Raw genomic sequence first — 17,208 nt, 5'->3', positions numbered from 1 at the left:
GGGCACCTATATATATGTCATAAAAACATAAAGTGGTATGTCTAAACAAAAACTAGCAGATGTATTTAATTATAAATTTAATTTATTGTTTTGTTTCATTGTGTGTTGTTTTAGTTTGACTAATTTACACTGTAAGTTGTGGCTTACCCGTGTGGTTATGCATACGTATTTGTTTGATCTACAATTTACATAGTGGAAACTTAATGGGCTTTAAACTATGACTTGTACAAGACGACTCTCGATTGACCTTTAGAAAAACTAACTAATGTATCACTGTTATTATGTTTACACGGGCCAAAACAAATTTCTACAGAGTTCAAAGTTTATTAACGTATTCCTGGAGCTCTAGACACGTCGCTTCACGTTTTTCTTTTTAATATTACGTAAGGCATAATCAGTTTAACTTATAAATTAATTATATGATGTTTTTTTCGTATTAGACCAAATATTTAAGTTGTAGCTATGTATCAACCAAACATTAACTAAAGTTGTAAGTCTAACTAAAAACAAACAGTAGATTATTTATTGAATTCGTAATAATAAAGAATGTGTTTGAATCAGTAAACATTAATATTTTGTTTCATATCATTTCACAATTTGTACAGCATACTTTAAATCTTACTTATTTATTAATTTAATTGCAGGCTAGTCCTGAAGATGACACATATTCCATATTAACACAAAACAAAACTTTGGAATATTAAACTTTATCAGAAAATCACTCTTGTTACAACTAAATACAGTAACACAATATTAATAAATATTGATAAATTGATAAATATTTTTTTATAAGCACGACATTCTGTTAATCAAATTACGATCATTTACCCAAACTTTTCATGTTTTCTATGATAGAAATAAATGTGTGTGATGTGTGTTTTCTTATAGCAAAGCCACATTGGGCTATCTGCTGTATCCAGGTGAAACAAACCCCTGATTTTATAGTTGTAACTCCGAAGACTTAACGCTATCCCAGCGGGGTACTAGAAATAAATAAAAGAAAAGAAAAAATACAGCACTTATCAGTTTTATATTAATATAATTGTTTTAACGATGCAATAGAACATTATAATTTCAATGGTTTTTCAGTATATTGTTTTGCTTTACGTATGTAGTATGAAGCACAGTCTCTTTACTAAATTATATGTGTTTACAAACTTTCTTCAAAAGACACTAGATAGGTTACATTACGAGGCTGTAGGTTACACAACTTGTCATTCTGCTTGCGGATAGAGCATTAGGCAGGTACAAAGGGCCCTGGTCCATGAGAAGTTGTTTTCTATTTATAATTGAACATGAAACGTAAGCTCTATAAAAAATGAATTTTGTCCAATTTCTTTCATTAGAGCTCAAGCCCAGCAGAAAGTGGCAAAATTTGTTTGCAAAGTTTCTATCTATCATTTCAATATTTACCTTATTTCTATAAATATTGTGGTTTTGGGGTGAAGTTCATCTCCTGTGCAATAAATTTACGCACCACTGATGATCTTATGATTGAACATGAAGAAAGTAAATGTGTCTCCCAACGTTTGGCATGTCAAAGTCGCCATTTGAATTTATCAATTTTTTTATATTGTAAAGAATTTATTTCGTCAAGGTTAGGGAAATGTGTAGTATAAGTTGAGTTCTCTATGCGTTACTACGTTACAAAATGTCAGAAAAAAATCTCACGTGAATGTTTTAAGGACGCAAATGTTTCCTACTCATATACAATATTTTGGAAAAGCTTACCAAGACGCAACACATCAATCCATTCATTATGTTCTTCTTGATTTGAAACGCCAATTCCAGAACAAATGTTTCTTAGGACATAACTGTTTCCTGAATGATAAAATTGAAGTGTATGTACCTTTATATGATAAAACTGAAACTTCATCAAAATGAGTAAATATGGTTATGATAAAACTAAAAGGATGTTATATAATTTACACTCGAAACCGTCGGTACTTGATGAAACTTCATAATTACAAAATTGAGAGAAAGCGAGACAATTGTACTCTTTGATAGATTGTTTAGACAGAGTATTCATCTTCAGGTCTGAAAGGCGATAGACTTTCAAAACGTCGTCTTCTACACTTGTGTCTCCACAACAGACATTTGCCGTCCATTCTGCAAAGTTTCATCAAGACAACTGTACCTTTCACAAATACGTAATTTATTCATAACAATGAATATTTCTGTCCGGCACAATCATATCTTCATAATATTAAAGCAAAAACTGGCAAACGATATGGAACCAACATAAAGAATGGAGAAGACTTTTCTGCTTCTATTATAACGTTTTTTATTCTATATTTTCAAAAGTCAATGTATTTTTGATCGATAAATTCACTTTTTCCTTTCAAAAGTTTTTTATGTATATAAAGCCTGCATTTAAATCGTACTGCGTTATGGTGTGAAAGTTAAAAAAGTAATTTAACTTAGCATATTTGAGTAATAGACATGGGAGGTAATTTTGACTTTAATGTTGTCGATAGTGTTGGAATATAAGATCGATACAAAAAACACATGATAATGGGAAGTGTCGAAAAAGGTTTTTCGAAATCAATAACTGACAAATGAAAGCATATATAATATTGATATAATTTTATCAGTCACACGTATGAATTTTGTACAAGCTATAATTTCACCTTATTCTGTTTTCTTCCTTAACTTTTCCAAAACTACTCTTAGAGAGTATTAAAAACATCTCAGTGAGGGGTTAGTAACCCAATTTATATGATTTTATTAAGTTTTCATGAATTTTATCAGTTTTATTATTGTTTTTTTTTTAACATACAGCATCGTTTTTCGTTGTTTGTTTTCTTTCTCCCAAACGTTTTAACTAATCATGGTACTTGAAATTTATTTCTAGGTTTAAGCTTTGTTGTAGACCGTTTACTATGAAACTTGAGCTGATCCGTTTTGAGTGCTTTATCTTATTTTGAAATTTGAACCGTAATTTTAATGTCACCTTGACGTATTAGAAACATCAATGAATTTGTGATATAGTCATGATGTAGAGAATAAACTAAAATTGTTAAAAAAAAAGATTTAAGTAGGAGTTTGATATAGTTTTAATAAATTTATATAAGTCATAAACTCTGATGTAATGCTATTCTTTTACACTGATTAAAATGTAATATATATATATATAAGCCAGTTGTAATTTTGTGTACAAATTATGAGCCATTTTTAAGTTTGCGCTGTTGTTACCGATTTTTGAGAGTATGCTTGAAAATTATTTTTGTTCTCTTACATGATGAAGGGGGGAACTTGATGAACAAAACTCGCTGTAGTTACAGAATATACATTGTTAATGAACTTTATGATTTTTTTGAATTTGAAGAACTAGCTAAACATCCTTATCAGCTCATACAAATCCTAAGATAAGATGACCCAAATATTTAATTTTTTTTCACGAGTGATAACGTTAAAGAAGAATCAGTCTAAACTCTAACAAACTTCAAATATTTTTATAGCAGTACTTTCATACAGAAAATGTCAATATTATTGTTTTCTGTTAGGTCAGCTTATAATGCTAAAAACAGGGTTTCGATACTCACGATGGCTACAGCATAGATAACATATTTTGTAGCTTTGCGTTTAGCAACAATCAAACGTAAACCATCCGTGTACTTCAACGCCACCTATAGAACATAGCGGCAATATACTATAATACTAGCAATTGTCTTCCTCACACGAATAATAAAGCTGCTTGTTATCTGAATATGTTATCAGGTACGAAATATAGCAAGTTGAATGAGAGGTGTAACAAGGTTAGGTACAACGTGGTACCACCACCATATTATTCCTAGTATCTGGATGCTTCTTGAGACAAATGTGGTATCACGAGTAGTTGAAATATTTAAAATAATCTATTCTGATAATTAATTATTTGACCTTCTTTGTTTCTTTTGTTTGTGAAAGAACAATAAGAGCATATTTAAAGGATGATGACAGTGCACTTTCGATTGTGTAATATCGTGTGATTCTTTGTTCTTGTTATTATCACTAAAAGTGACTTGCATGCGCAGTGTTTTAGAAATATATAAATCCAAGTATACGTATTATGCTCTTTATTAAGCGTCCATTTTCACAATATGCTATTTCTTAAAAAAATAAAGAATGGGTTAAAACTTTAGAAATATATTTAACTAAAACAAGGGTAAGATCTATTATATGTGTGGTGTTTGGGGATGTCTATAGCTGCATATTCTTGAAATCCCATACAAAAAGACGTACTTTAAAACGTGATGAGTTTATTTGTTTGTTTGCTTTTGAATTTCGCGCAAAGTCACTATCTGCGCTAGCCGTCCCTAATTTAGTAATGTAAGACTAGAGGGAAGGCAGCTCGTCATCACCACCCACCGCCAACTCTTGGGCTACTCTTTTACCAACGAATAGTGGGATTAATCATAACATTATAACACCCCCACAGCTGAACGCGCGAGCATGTTTGGTGTGACGAGGATTCGAACTCGCGACCCTCGGATAACGAGTCGAGTGTCTCAACCAACTGCCCATGCCGGGCCACGTGGTGAGTAAAACACGTCTCAAAATGGCATATAATGTACATTCCAGGGTCATACACTTGTTTTTTTCGATTTGCTTTCATCGTGGTTACAAATAACGAGTGGAATTCCCTGAAATCTGTATAACTCGATAACAAGTGGTGAATCGAATGATAGATTAGTGTTAGCCTTTGTTGTTTAGTACTTTAAATCACTTGTTAGGTAAATAATTCATAAGAATAAATTAATAACATGAATGAGGCATACTCCTCAAATCCCATATGAAAATAAACAACCCAAAACCAAAGATAAAGTAATGATCTGTTCAGTGCCTGTAATCTGAATTCAAAATTACTAACATGAGCTAAAACTTAAGCAATCAGTTCAAAATCGATTGCTGTTGGACATACAAAACCGTTTAATGTAAGTTTTATTACTTAGTTTATTTTATGACTTTATATTTAATGAGCAGTGTAGAAGACTGATTGTTTTAAAAGTGTTGGTTGTAACAATTTTTTGTTACGAATCTCTTCCGCAAGTCGTACCATGTGTTTGCAATTACTCTGTTGTCTTGCTTTATTAATATTTTAACAGAGTATTGTTAAATCAATCACATCGTGTAGTTTGTAGAAAATTCCAGACCTAAATAAACATATGTATGTTTATATATATATATACACACACACATAAATATAGATGATTCGCTAGCACAAGCAGAATTGAATAAAATTAAGTCAGAAAAAGTTAGAATGCGTGAAGTTAGCCGAAGTGTGAGAGATTAGCTTGTGAGTTTCACAGTTTAATAGAGATAATGAGAATAATTTGTCTTGTTAAAGGGTGTTCTAAAGTAATTGAGCCATCTGTGTAGACTTTGACGAAAAGGAGACAAATACTTAAAATATAAGAAACAAGTGTGGTAACCCACCGAGTAACGTAAGTGAATATATCGCAGACTATATGGTAAGTAAGAAAGCAAAGATATATATTTCGTCTTGTCGATTGGATCCTAAAGTAATTGAATGAGCCTGAGTGAATTTTTAACAAGAAAAGAGAATTATACAGCGTTTTAGATACAACTCTGATATCCTATACTGTAAAGACTTCTATACGTAAGTGTGCCTTGTATTAAATATATCATTTTTAAACAAATGGATTATGTGCTGTTTGTTTATTGTTTGAATTTATCTTCAACAAGTCACACTTACACACCTATCGCGGAAGAATCCTCAGCTCTCTTATACATAAAAACCTGAAAGTTATTTACAGCTATTAACAATAGATTACTTACATCAAAATACTCTCTCCTCTATCGTCATGCTATTTCTGTATTTATAAATGAATAACGTTTAGGCTATTTAGTATGCGTGTGTGTGTGTGTTTTTCTTATAGCAAAACCACAAAGGGCTATCTGCTCATTTAGTATGCGAAAAATAATAACAATGACAACTTTAGAAGTGTATGTAAATATGTGCAGTGAATACAACATTCATTTAATTTATTTTTAATTTAACCTATTTACGCCGAAGAGTATCGAGTTAACAACAATTTGAAACGATACAAAACAAAAGAAAATTTGTCAGTAACAACAGATTTCGCTGAACTTTGATTTACTATCAACTTTCTTTGACCTATACAATAAACCGCTGTTCAAAAAGTCCGGTGGCGTTAGAAATTTAAGCAAAATAGGTGAAACGTTTGGGACAAACCAATAAGAAATATGTTATGAAAAAAATATTATACAAAAAATAAAGAAACACCATTAAACCTATATACAATTCAAACGTTTTCCATTATTCCTATCAGTTTATCTGTTTCTGTGTGGTTATTTCGTAATTTTTTATACTTTATCGAGACTTTCCAAAAATTATTTTATATCCTGTTTTTCTTCTGAATCCCACGTTACGTATTTCACGCAAAAAGTGGAAACTTTTCCCACAAAAAATGGTAAATTATAAATAGAAATGTTAACGTTCATCACTTTTGAGATGGGATGTTTTCCTTTGGTAATTTAAACATTAATGGAAAATAATATTTGATACCAAAAAGGGTCATCACAATATATATGTATATGTATATACACTGAAAATTTATACATGTTGATAAAGTTGAGTAAGCAAAATCACAAGAAACTACTGCGTTGAAAACAGCAAATCCAAACCTCTGACTAATCATATTAGTTTTTATAACTTAAAAACAAGCCCAAACAAAAATAAATTAAACAAAACACGCTACACTAATTGAAAAGATACCAGGGTACAAGTTACATTGTGGGATTATAAAATGTGTCTTTGATAAATGACACTGCTAATCTCATACTCATACGTATTTTACGTGACACTAGGATGGCTCAGTTATTGTTGGTAAAAAGTGTATTACCTATATATTCGAGTTCTGCCACTTGTGAGTCTTTTATTGCTCAGAGTATTGAGAATGTTTTTTAATAACATTTGTTTAGCATCAGACCTAGGTTCGAGACCATTTGTGGTTGGAGAAAAACGTACTCTGCCAGTTAAGGATGTATCGTTACTGTTGAGAAACGATTTGACTTGGGGAAAGTTGTTACCGAACCGAAGGTGCTTAGTAAGCCGATCACTATACCATTTAAGGATGAAGTTGTTGTTGAAAAGAATCCAGAAGTGTTTCCCTCATGTGCTATGACTCGAACTCAAGCTAAGAAATTAAGCCAGAACAAATGATACAGACTTGTCCAGGGAACGATATTACAGAATCCATCTCAGACATTTTTGGAAACAACAGGGATCTTGTGAATAGCTGTCCTACTAATTGGTGAGTGACAATGATAGATGTGATGGATCTGGCTCACCTGGTGAAATTCCATTTTCAGAAGCAGACTTATCAATGAGCAAGAAAGGGATCCACAGATCTCAACACAACTTAAATATGCACTCCTAAAAAATGAACTTAAAAAGTTTCAATTGGTTACTTTTTTTCAAATATGGTGTCCTGATGAAAAGATAACGACTACTAAATGTACCAGCCTCAGAGGACTGGGCTATAGTTTATCAAATTGTTGTTCTTAAAGCATATCATTCTGATATATAGTGAGTGGTCCATGAACTCCCAACAGGAGGTCATTTAGGTATCAACAAGATGTGTAACAAAATTATGTAACATTTAGTTTTGTTCAAAAATTTGGCAAGATATTTCCTGATTTTGTAAAATTTGTCATACCTGTCAATTAGTTGGAAAACCTAACCAGAAAATTCTCATTCTTCCTTTGAGACCTATCCTAGCTTTCAATGAACTATTCAGTCGTGTGATTATTGATTGTGTTGGGCCTTTACCAAGAACACGATCAGGGAACTAGTATTTGTTAACTATCCTGAAGCTATCCATTTAAGAAACATTTCAACCAAAAAATTTCTAAGACTTTGATTACTTTATATACTTTTGTTGGCTTGCCCCAGGAATTCAGTCTGATCAGGGATCAACTTTTATGTCTGGTTTGTTTCAACAGGTTGTTTATCAGCTAGGGGCCAAACAGATTAAATCTAGTATATACCATCTTGAATCGCAAGGTGCTCTTGAGAGATTCCATTATACTTTGAAAAACATGCTTTAAACTCGCTTTTTCGATAACGAGAAATATTGGAATGAAGGAGTTAAATTATTATTATTTGCTGTTCGTGAGTAGGTTCAAGAGTTTTAGGGTTTAGCCCATTCGAATTGGTGTTTGGCCATTCAATGCGTGGTCATTTGAAGTGCTGAAGGAACAATGGTTGGAAGATGACCAGAAAGAAATGCACTTACTGGATTACGTTTCCAAGTTTCAATCCAGATTGTTAGGTGCTTGTAAATTGGCTCAAGAAAACTTGAAGTCGTCCCAAGCTAGAATGAAAAACATTTATAACTGTAAAAGTGAAGAGCATACGTTTCATCCTGATGGCATGGTCTTAGTGTTGTTACCTACTGTAGAATATCCACTCAAAGCGAGATACCATGGGCCCTATAATATTTTTTCAGAGAGTCAATAATATAGAATGGAGGATTGTGTTGATAAAATTATAAAAGACAGAAAAAATCACAAAATATGACTTGCTTAAGAAATACTGGGCTGTTTCTCTAACTGACAGAGCAAAAGAAATCTGCTGTTGCTACCCCTCATAGATTATACCAGTACAATGCAATGTCATTTGGGATGAACAATTATCAGTTAACTTTTCAGCGAATGACGAATCAATGTTTCTACAATCTGTCAGTTGTTTGAATTTATGTTGATAATATTATAATTCACAGTAACACCTGGGAAGAACATGTATCTGTATTACGTGGGGTTTTGAGAGGCTCGTGAAAGCCAATCTCACTGTAAATTTGGCAAAAAGTGATTTTCGTAATGCCAAAGTTGTTTACTTAAGTCATGTGGTAGGTCACGGTGGACTTGCTCCAATTCAAGCAAAGCTCATTGTATACTAACATTTAATTAACTACTAACTTGAAATCAAACTTTCGATTATTTAAGATAATAATATGAAATGTACATAACGTAATAAATTGGAGACACGTCTGAAATAAATAATAATAAGTAAAAATACTCATTAATCCATTCACCGACACGCGTTGTCACGCTTGACAACAACGATGCGCATAACAGGTTTTTTTTTCTCTCCACATCAATACTACACATGTATTCTACTGAAGTATCTATCTTCGCTTAAACTAAAAATCAGGAAATGACATATTATTCTTGAGACGTTAGTAAATGGAAAACATAATTTTCACCGCGTTACTTTAAAACGCGATGTTAACTTAGAAAAATGTCGTGTTTCTTCTTTATTTATCGACATCATGAACATATCACCCTATTTTATGAATTTTTATTTTATGAAGAGCTAATTGCTGTAACTGGAAAATTGAACTCTAACAATATTTTGTTCGGTTTGTTTTGAATTTCGCGCAAAGCTTCACGAGGGCTATCTGAGTTAACCGTCCCTAATTTTGCAGTGTAAGACCAGAGGGAAGGCAACCAGACATCACTACCTACCGTCAACTCTTGGGCTACTCTTTTGCCAACGAATAGTGAACTTGACCATCACATTATAACGCCCCCATGCCTGAAAGGGCGAGCATATTTGATGTGAAGGGGATTCGAGTCAACAACCATCAGATTACGAGTCGAGTGCCTAAACAATCTGGCCATGACGGGCCTTATATTTCTTTATATTGGGAATTTTTTTCATAAGTTATTACTTAAAGATAGAGATTTTGTTTTATGAAGATAAAGAAGCAAGATTACATAAATTATTTAGAGTCGTCAAAACGAAGTTTGTAGTACTTAACTAACAACGTAAAAAGTTATGTGTTGTCTGTAAAACTTTACATCGCTAGTAAATTTGCAGACGTGATTTGGTTGTTAAAGTTATGTTAAACACAACTTATTAGTCGCATAAACGAAAAAATTGAACGGGTTAGCTTTAAAATTTCTATTTTCTGACGAAACTTTTTGTTCTGATCATCAAAATAGTAGCTAATATTGTAAAATATATTTCTAAATTGCAGCTGAGGTACGTGGACATGCCAAGTGTTTCTTTAGTTTTTAATTTATAAAGGAAAATATTTATCATATACTATAATTTTCAAATATTTCTCGGTCTTACATGCATATGGTTCACGTGTTGCACATATAAAGGCCGCATAAGATATATTAAAATGAATTTGGAGTCTCACACGTCATTATGGTTTATTTCGCCAAGTGCGGTCATGTTCTATCTGAATGCCCTGCATCGTAGTTTCTATTATGAAAGCTGCGATGTAACTAGTATCATCAGTCTCTGCCTACTTTCCCTAATCCATCTAGTTTATAAGAACGATGGTTTCCCAATACCTGTTTCAACAGTCCACTTGCACAGAAATCCATAACTTCTACGTCTGATATCTTCATATGCATTAACAAGAACATGCGTTTCAAATTCTATGCCGTGGAAGTAAACTGTGTACAAGTAACTTGTATCGCTTTTCTAGACAAATATCCTTCTTAATTATGTTGAGTAGTATTGCTAGTGGCACAAGGATAGTGTTCGTTGATTATTACTAGTTACATTTGGCTTATTATGGTTGTTGTATGACTTTTTACAGGTCTCTGCCACAAGTTTGTTCACTTTCTTTGCTTTTCCAATGTCATTAATTATAAAGCATATCCCAATCTTCGAAATTCTAAAACTCGATTTGAATACATCTTTATGAATTGTTATATATTCTTCCCACAAAGAAACAGATTTTGCTACTAACGATACAGTCAACAATACCAAAGTGTAGTTCTCATACATCTGTTACACAACGACTTTACACGTGCTGTAGTTGTCACATGATTTGTTTATTTGTATTTTCAAAATCGTTTTAACATAATGTATTTACTTCTTTGTAAACAGTACAGCAGCCAACCGTTTTTGGAAGGTGCCGATCTCATTCTCGTCCTAGTCATACTTTTTTAATAAGTATTTCTGGATTAGTAAACAAAATGTGGTACTAAAGAGTATCTTAAAATTGTGCTGATGTATTTTTTTACAACACCAATTGCGTAGAAATTTGAAAATGCCTGAAGACTGTCTTCTCTATCATGAAGAACTGTAGCAGTTCATAATAAGAATTTCCTATTTGTTTTCTTTGTTATTATGTGATATTGTTCCACCAGCCTTCAGCAAAGTGACTGTGAGTATTGTAATAAACTCTGTGCAATATTACTAAATGTATCTCTGTCTACTGTGCAGGGTAGATTTTAAGTTAATTTGTCCATCTAATAAATAACAGAAGATAAATAACCATTGACACTTAATCATTTTAATTTAATCTATAGTTTATATTGTGTGTCATAATGTGGCACATGTATGTGCATATAGCTGCATTGAAGTCATGGATGTGATTTAATATTCATACGGAAGGCAAGACACATGTACCATAGCGATTAACTTACTGTTGCAACTACAGGGTGTTCGGAAAGTCACTGTGCAGTTTTGAAAGCAACGATAACAGCATTCATTCAGTCTCTTTCAAGCCAGCAACTGTTAGCGGTGTTTAGAAACAAAATAAGAAGGATCCAAGCCTGTATTGATGCCAACGTGGGTCACTTTCAACATTGTTTATAATTGCCATTCATATTTACCTCCTGTATTCTATATTGAAACATGTCTGTTAATAAATATACAAGTGCACATTCACTTTCCGAACACCCTGTATAATGATGTCGCGTATGATCTGTTTATACATAAGGTTCCCGCCCTTCCGAATACATTGATGCTGATGAGATCACAAGTTTTTTATACCACTACATGATCAGTTTGAGCCATGTTGTCTCCCACAACAAAAATCTTTAAGCTGTAGTTTTAAAGATAGCACCTAGCTCAATTTGAAGCATCGGATAGGCAATCATGGTGATAATTGATGGTAAGTGTCGAATTATAATTAACTCTACGTGGTTGCAAATGTTATGGATACTGCAGATACACTAGCCATCATTGAAGTTAAATAAGGAGTGACGAAATTTATACAAACAGGAAATAGCGAAAATGGAAGTGATTCAAGGCAACAGTGAGGCAAAAATTGTGTAACTAATGGGGGTGGACCCCTTGAAAATGTTAATATGATATATCTTTTATTAGGTGACAGAAAAATATGTAAAAGGTATATGTTTTTAGAACAAACTCGACGAGATCTGTTTAAATATGGCCTCAAATCCTAATTTTTAACACTAACTTTCGTAAATACCTGAACTTTTCATGATTTTAATTACATTTGCTCATAAAGTGTTGTGTACCTGCTGTAGTTTCTTAGATATTCTTATCCTAATTAGCTTACAAAATGATCAAACAAGATTATCTACAATAATCGATCATAAAAATACCACAAACCACTTTTATAAGTTAATATTTAGTAGATATTCTCTTGAAGTTTAGTACTGCTTCACATCGACGTGGCATGCTTTCGATGTGCTTGTGCACGTATTCCTGAGTAACTGACTGCTACACTTCTATATATGCTTCAAAAAATTCATCTTCCGAGTTTGGTTTGCGAATTTTCGTTAATCGGCTTAACTCAGCCCATAAATTTTCAGTCGGAATCATATCAGGTGATGAACCTGGCCATTCCATAACATCAGTTCTCTTACTTCTAAAATATATTTTAACGACTCCACAATTTATTTATTTATTTATTTCAGCTAAATATGAAATTTGAGGTTAGGATATACTGAGGTGTATATGTGTTAGGACTTGCTTCATCTTCGGTAGCTGTATATCTGTTTTTCTCTTATTTAAGAGCGGGTTTAATATTATACAGTTTCTAATATTAGTTTTGTATATTTTATACAATTTTAAAGGAGAATATTTACAAGTATATCTAAATAAAGAACAAGCCAGAAAGATAATACTATTAATATAAATAACAAATTTTAATTCTAGAATGTAAATTTTATTGTTCAATGTATCACTTTACAGCTTCTTCAAGAGCGATTTATAACCTATAACTTTTTAACTAAGTTGAGAGCGAAGTAGAACGTAGTCCCCAACTGATGAACCAAGATCATTCAAGGAATAGAACCTCAGTTAACTCCACAAATCATCCATGACCTCCCATCAACAGTATCCACTCACAGCCCCTTTAATCATTGAGCATAAACTTAATAATATATAGTTTTAATGTCATAAACCTATTTCCATAAACTCCCTGTCACGAAGTTATACAACTAACAACCTAAATCATTATAAATTTATTTCCACAAGCCCCTGTCACAAACGTCTACCATTAACAACACATTTTTTATAAACCAATTTCCATAAAACTTACAATGAAAATATGAAACTAACAACATATATTAAGTAGACATATTTCCACAAACACCTTGTAACAAAGCTATACAACTAACAAAACACCTTATTTACTTCATGAGATGTAAACAGCAGAATTTAAGCAAAACCAGAAACGTTGATCAATAATCCCACAACAGTTTCCAGTACAAAGAACAAGACTTTCTCCAGGAACGTGAACTAAACTTGCTTCCAAGCACGTTCATTAACAACAATAGTTTTACACACTATACAACTTTATTACATAAATCAATACTCTGGCTCAGATACGTTGATGCTTTTTTTGTTTGTTTTTGCAGTTTTAATTCGGTTACAGATTTACTATCATATATCTATTTTAATATCGATGTTTGTTAAACTTCTGTTGTTAAATCAGTATTGCAAAACACCAGCCTAAAGTTGTTGAAAATTCTCGAGTGTAAAAATCAAAAATATATGGCTGTATGAGAAAATTAGCGTAGTTTATATTGTTGTGCAGGCTGAAATTCCCAGAAACTTTCCTCACGCTTATACATATATAGGCACAACAATACAACAAATAATTACCCATTTAACTTCCTAAATGTTAACATCACATGGTTTCAAAGCGCAGAAAGCAAATGCACTCAAATAGTTACATTAACTGACTTTCCGATCGTGTAGTGCACCAGAAAATATACACATTTAATAGTTTAACACCCTCACATCACTCTATGGTCACCAGTGGCAACATTACACACCTCACTAAATAATTTCATGAACAAACACATCCTACCACCGTAGATCGTCAAATAAGAAATCAATTTCTTAAAAAACACAAATCACATTATAAACCAACTTAACACAAAAGAACGTGTGTGTATTTTCTTATAGCAAAACCACATTGAGCTACCTGCTGAGTCCACCGAGTGTAATCGAACCCCGGATTTTAGCGTTGTAAATCCGAAGACTTATAGCTGTACCAGCGGGAACAACAAAAGAACGTTGCACAAACCCAATCTACCAATATAATCAATAAGATACAATTTCCTGATAACCTCAATAATCTTTTAACAAAATTCAGAAAAAAAATTAACTTTTAAACAGCATTTGTATGAATACCAGATTCATCATTACCTCAGGAACCAAAATGGAATAAATGTTGACAAAGATACACAATGTATAACGAGTCATCCCACCAGGAAGCATTTACAATAGTGTATGAAACAGATGCTCTGACTTTTATCTATTTAAAATATAACATCCATTAAATATACCAATAAAATAGCAAAAAACTCCTCACACGTGCACAACCACATGTAAGCCAATAAATATGAACCTGATATAAACAAATTGAACCTTTACAGCAAGAATGAATAATTTTAAAATTGGTGTGATCATTCTCAACTACACAAGTTTTAGCGGTAAAGGTTTTAGTACATGAACATAATAAAATTATAATCACAATAAAAACATACACACATCTACACTTCGTTATTGTTACTAACACAAACATTACATGGTCTTGATTTATAGATATCTCTGTTGGTAACTACTGATATAATCACAAATCTTATGCTTTATAAGTTTCTAATACAATTCTGTTAAAAGATTAAATCTGTAGATCTGTAAAACGGTATTGAGTTTTAAGCAAATACTAAATAACGTAACAAAAACCCCATATTTTGAATATATGAGGCCATCACATATATTTATAGTAAATGAAACAGCTATATTGTGTTGTTAGACAAAAGTGAGTAGTACTGCCCACAAGATATTGCCTCACGCTAGCTGTCTGCTTCAGGGCCTCCCCTGTGTATTCTGAAATATACTTTGTGAATTTTGAAGTGATGTTTGTTATGTGTGTAAATATCCTGTTTTATGTATCATTAAATCTGCATTCACTGTTTCAAAAACATCATATTTGCTATGACAATTACCTAGAAATATAACAGTGTCAAAGTTTGACTAAAATGTTACTGAACTCGAATCATAGAATTTTATGCATATTTAGGGAATTTCAATGACACAGAATTATGTTTGCTATGTTTTGTGTTTTATTTGTATTGTATAATTTAAAAGTGAATAATGTATAGAAAATGTAAAAATTTATTTCAAATTTTAGTAAACTAACTGTTTAAAAAATACTATGTGACAATCCTCTAAAACAGTGACAGCCTCTTTGTTCTAACTACTGATGACGTCATCAAGGTATAATTTCATCATTGCTTGTTTATAGCATAAGTGCCCACGTGAACATCTTTAACACATGTTCGAGTTTGTGTTTATGAGTTAGTTTCGATATTTAGTGAATTTTTAACAGAAACAGTGAGTCATTCACTTATTACACTTAGTTGTAGCAAAAATGAATCACTATACCAATGACAAAACGGTTAAAGAGTATGTTTTTTGTATAATTAACATGGTGGTGTGTATTCACCAAGATAATTTAGGCAATTATTATGTTTTTGTGTGTAGTGGTAATATATTCTGATGGAGATGTTTAAGCAAACAAAACCTTTGATGAAACTTTGTAGAATGAATGGCAAAACTGTCTGTTGTGGAGATACAAGTTTAGAGGACGGCGTTTCGAAAGTCTTTCGCCTTTCGTCTTCAGGTCAGTGTGTGTAACGAAATAAAACCTTGGCAAGGGTTTAGTTTAGAGAGAAAGAAGTCTGATAAATTCTATCCCCAACAGGGGTAACGTAGTAGTTTCTCTTCGTCCCCACTCGTGGAAGATTATTTACCTTTATGTGGGATTTTTCCTGTATTTTGATTTGACTTGTTTAAGGTGATGAAGTAAGGTGGGGCAGTATGAAAATGACGGGTGACAAAGGAGAGTGAGACAAAGGCGGCCCAAGGGAAGTAGGTCAGGCAGGAGCCCGTAGTCCAAATAGCCAGTAGGCAGATGAGACGAAACATCAACTCAAATGGCACGATTCGGGGCTGGGAAAGGATGTTGCCTTGGCTGGGATCTAAAGACCTGATCGTTGAGATTTAGTTGTGGAAAAACGGGAGTACCCTGAGAAAACCCACTTTTATGGCCAGGGTGCCAAATAATCTACCCACACCGTGTCCAGAAGTAGCTGGAAAGAAAATCAAGTTTATTAATACATATTGGAATAGAACACATGTGGCTTAAGGCGAGAATGTAGAAGTAGCTAGTTTGATGGTGACTTAGAAAACTACTTGCTAAGGTCTTTTAAAGCAGGGAGGAACTTCTGGTTGAACTTGCATTCACATATGATACCCAGAAGTTACGGGAAAAATGACTCAGACCATTCAATCTAAGTCTGGCTGGTGGTTATATTGCATGAAGTTACAATTGAGGTCTGGTAGGAGCTATCACATGTCTTCTTTGAATTAGTGAATCTTGGAATGTTGCTGGCAGTGGAAGTTGGTTGTGTGTGTGTGTGTAGGTGTTGTCGGTCTTTTATAGTGTCCTGGTGGGTTGTTGAGAGCATGTTATAATTGGTGGGATTATCACTGTTTCTGGTTGGAGGAGAGATTTCCTGTAGATTCAACCAATGACAGCCACAGGCTACTCACCTCTAATCCGAAATCTCTGTTTAATGAAGGTTTAATAGTATTAATATAAAAATGACTCTTTGGTTTTTCTTATCTTCTAGAATTTGTCTGTGTTGATGGTTCTTGTTTTCTCCCAGTTAATTCTGTGTCCAGTTGACGTGGCGTGCTCTGCAATGACTGAATTTTGTGTTTTCATGAGTTTTGTATTATGTTTATGTTCTTTTATTCTTATCGCGAGTTTTCTTCCCATTTCTCCAATGTATGTATCGTTACATGAACACAGAATTTCATAGATGACGTTTTTGAGATTCTCTCTGGTAGGTTGCTGTTTGAAGGATGGTTGAAATCTTACAATACCTTAAGGCCCATTCTGATAAAAACAATGTTGAATTTTTTGGCTATGCATTTGAGTT

The 17,208-nt window shown here is 32.9% G+C and overlaps 1 long non-coding RNA gene across 1 annotated transcript; it reads right to left on the bottom strand.

The window, feature by feature from the left end:
* Positions 1-809: 809 nt before the first annotated feature.
* LOC143257988 (uncharacterized) lies at positions 810-3,674 on the bottom strand. Its single transcript, XR_013032074.1, has 3 exons — positions 3,546-3,674; positions 1,732-1,821; positions 810-983 (listed from the first exon to the last, which is right to left on the bottom strand). It is a non-coding gene; the product is annotated as an uncharacterized LOC143257988 (long non-coding RNA).
* Between the last annotated feature and the right edge of the window lie 13,534 nt (positions 3,675-17,208).

The sequence above is a fragment of the Tachypleus tridentatus genome, chromosome 7 (genome assembly GCF_004210375.1).
Source record: "Tachypleus tridentatus isolate NWPU-2018 chromosome 7, ASM421037v1, whole genome shotgun sequence".
NCBI lineage: Eukaryota > Metazoa > Arthropoda > Merostomata > Xiphosura > Limulidae > Tachypleus > Tachypleus tridentatus.
The sequence above is the reverse complement of the archived record's forward strand: the minus strand, read 5'-3'. Positions and strand labels throughout refer to the sequence as shown.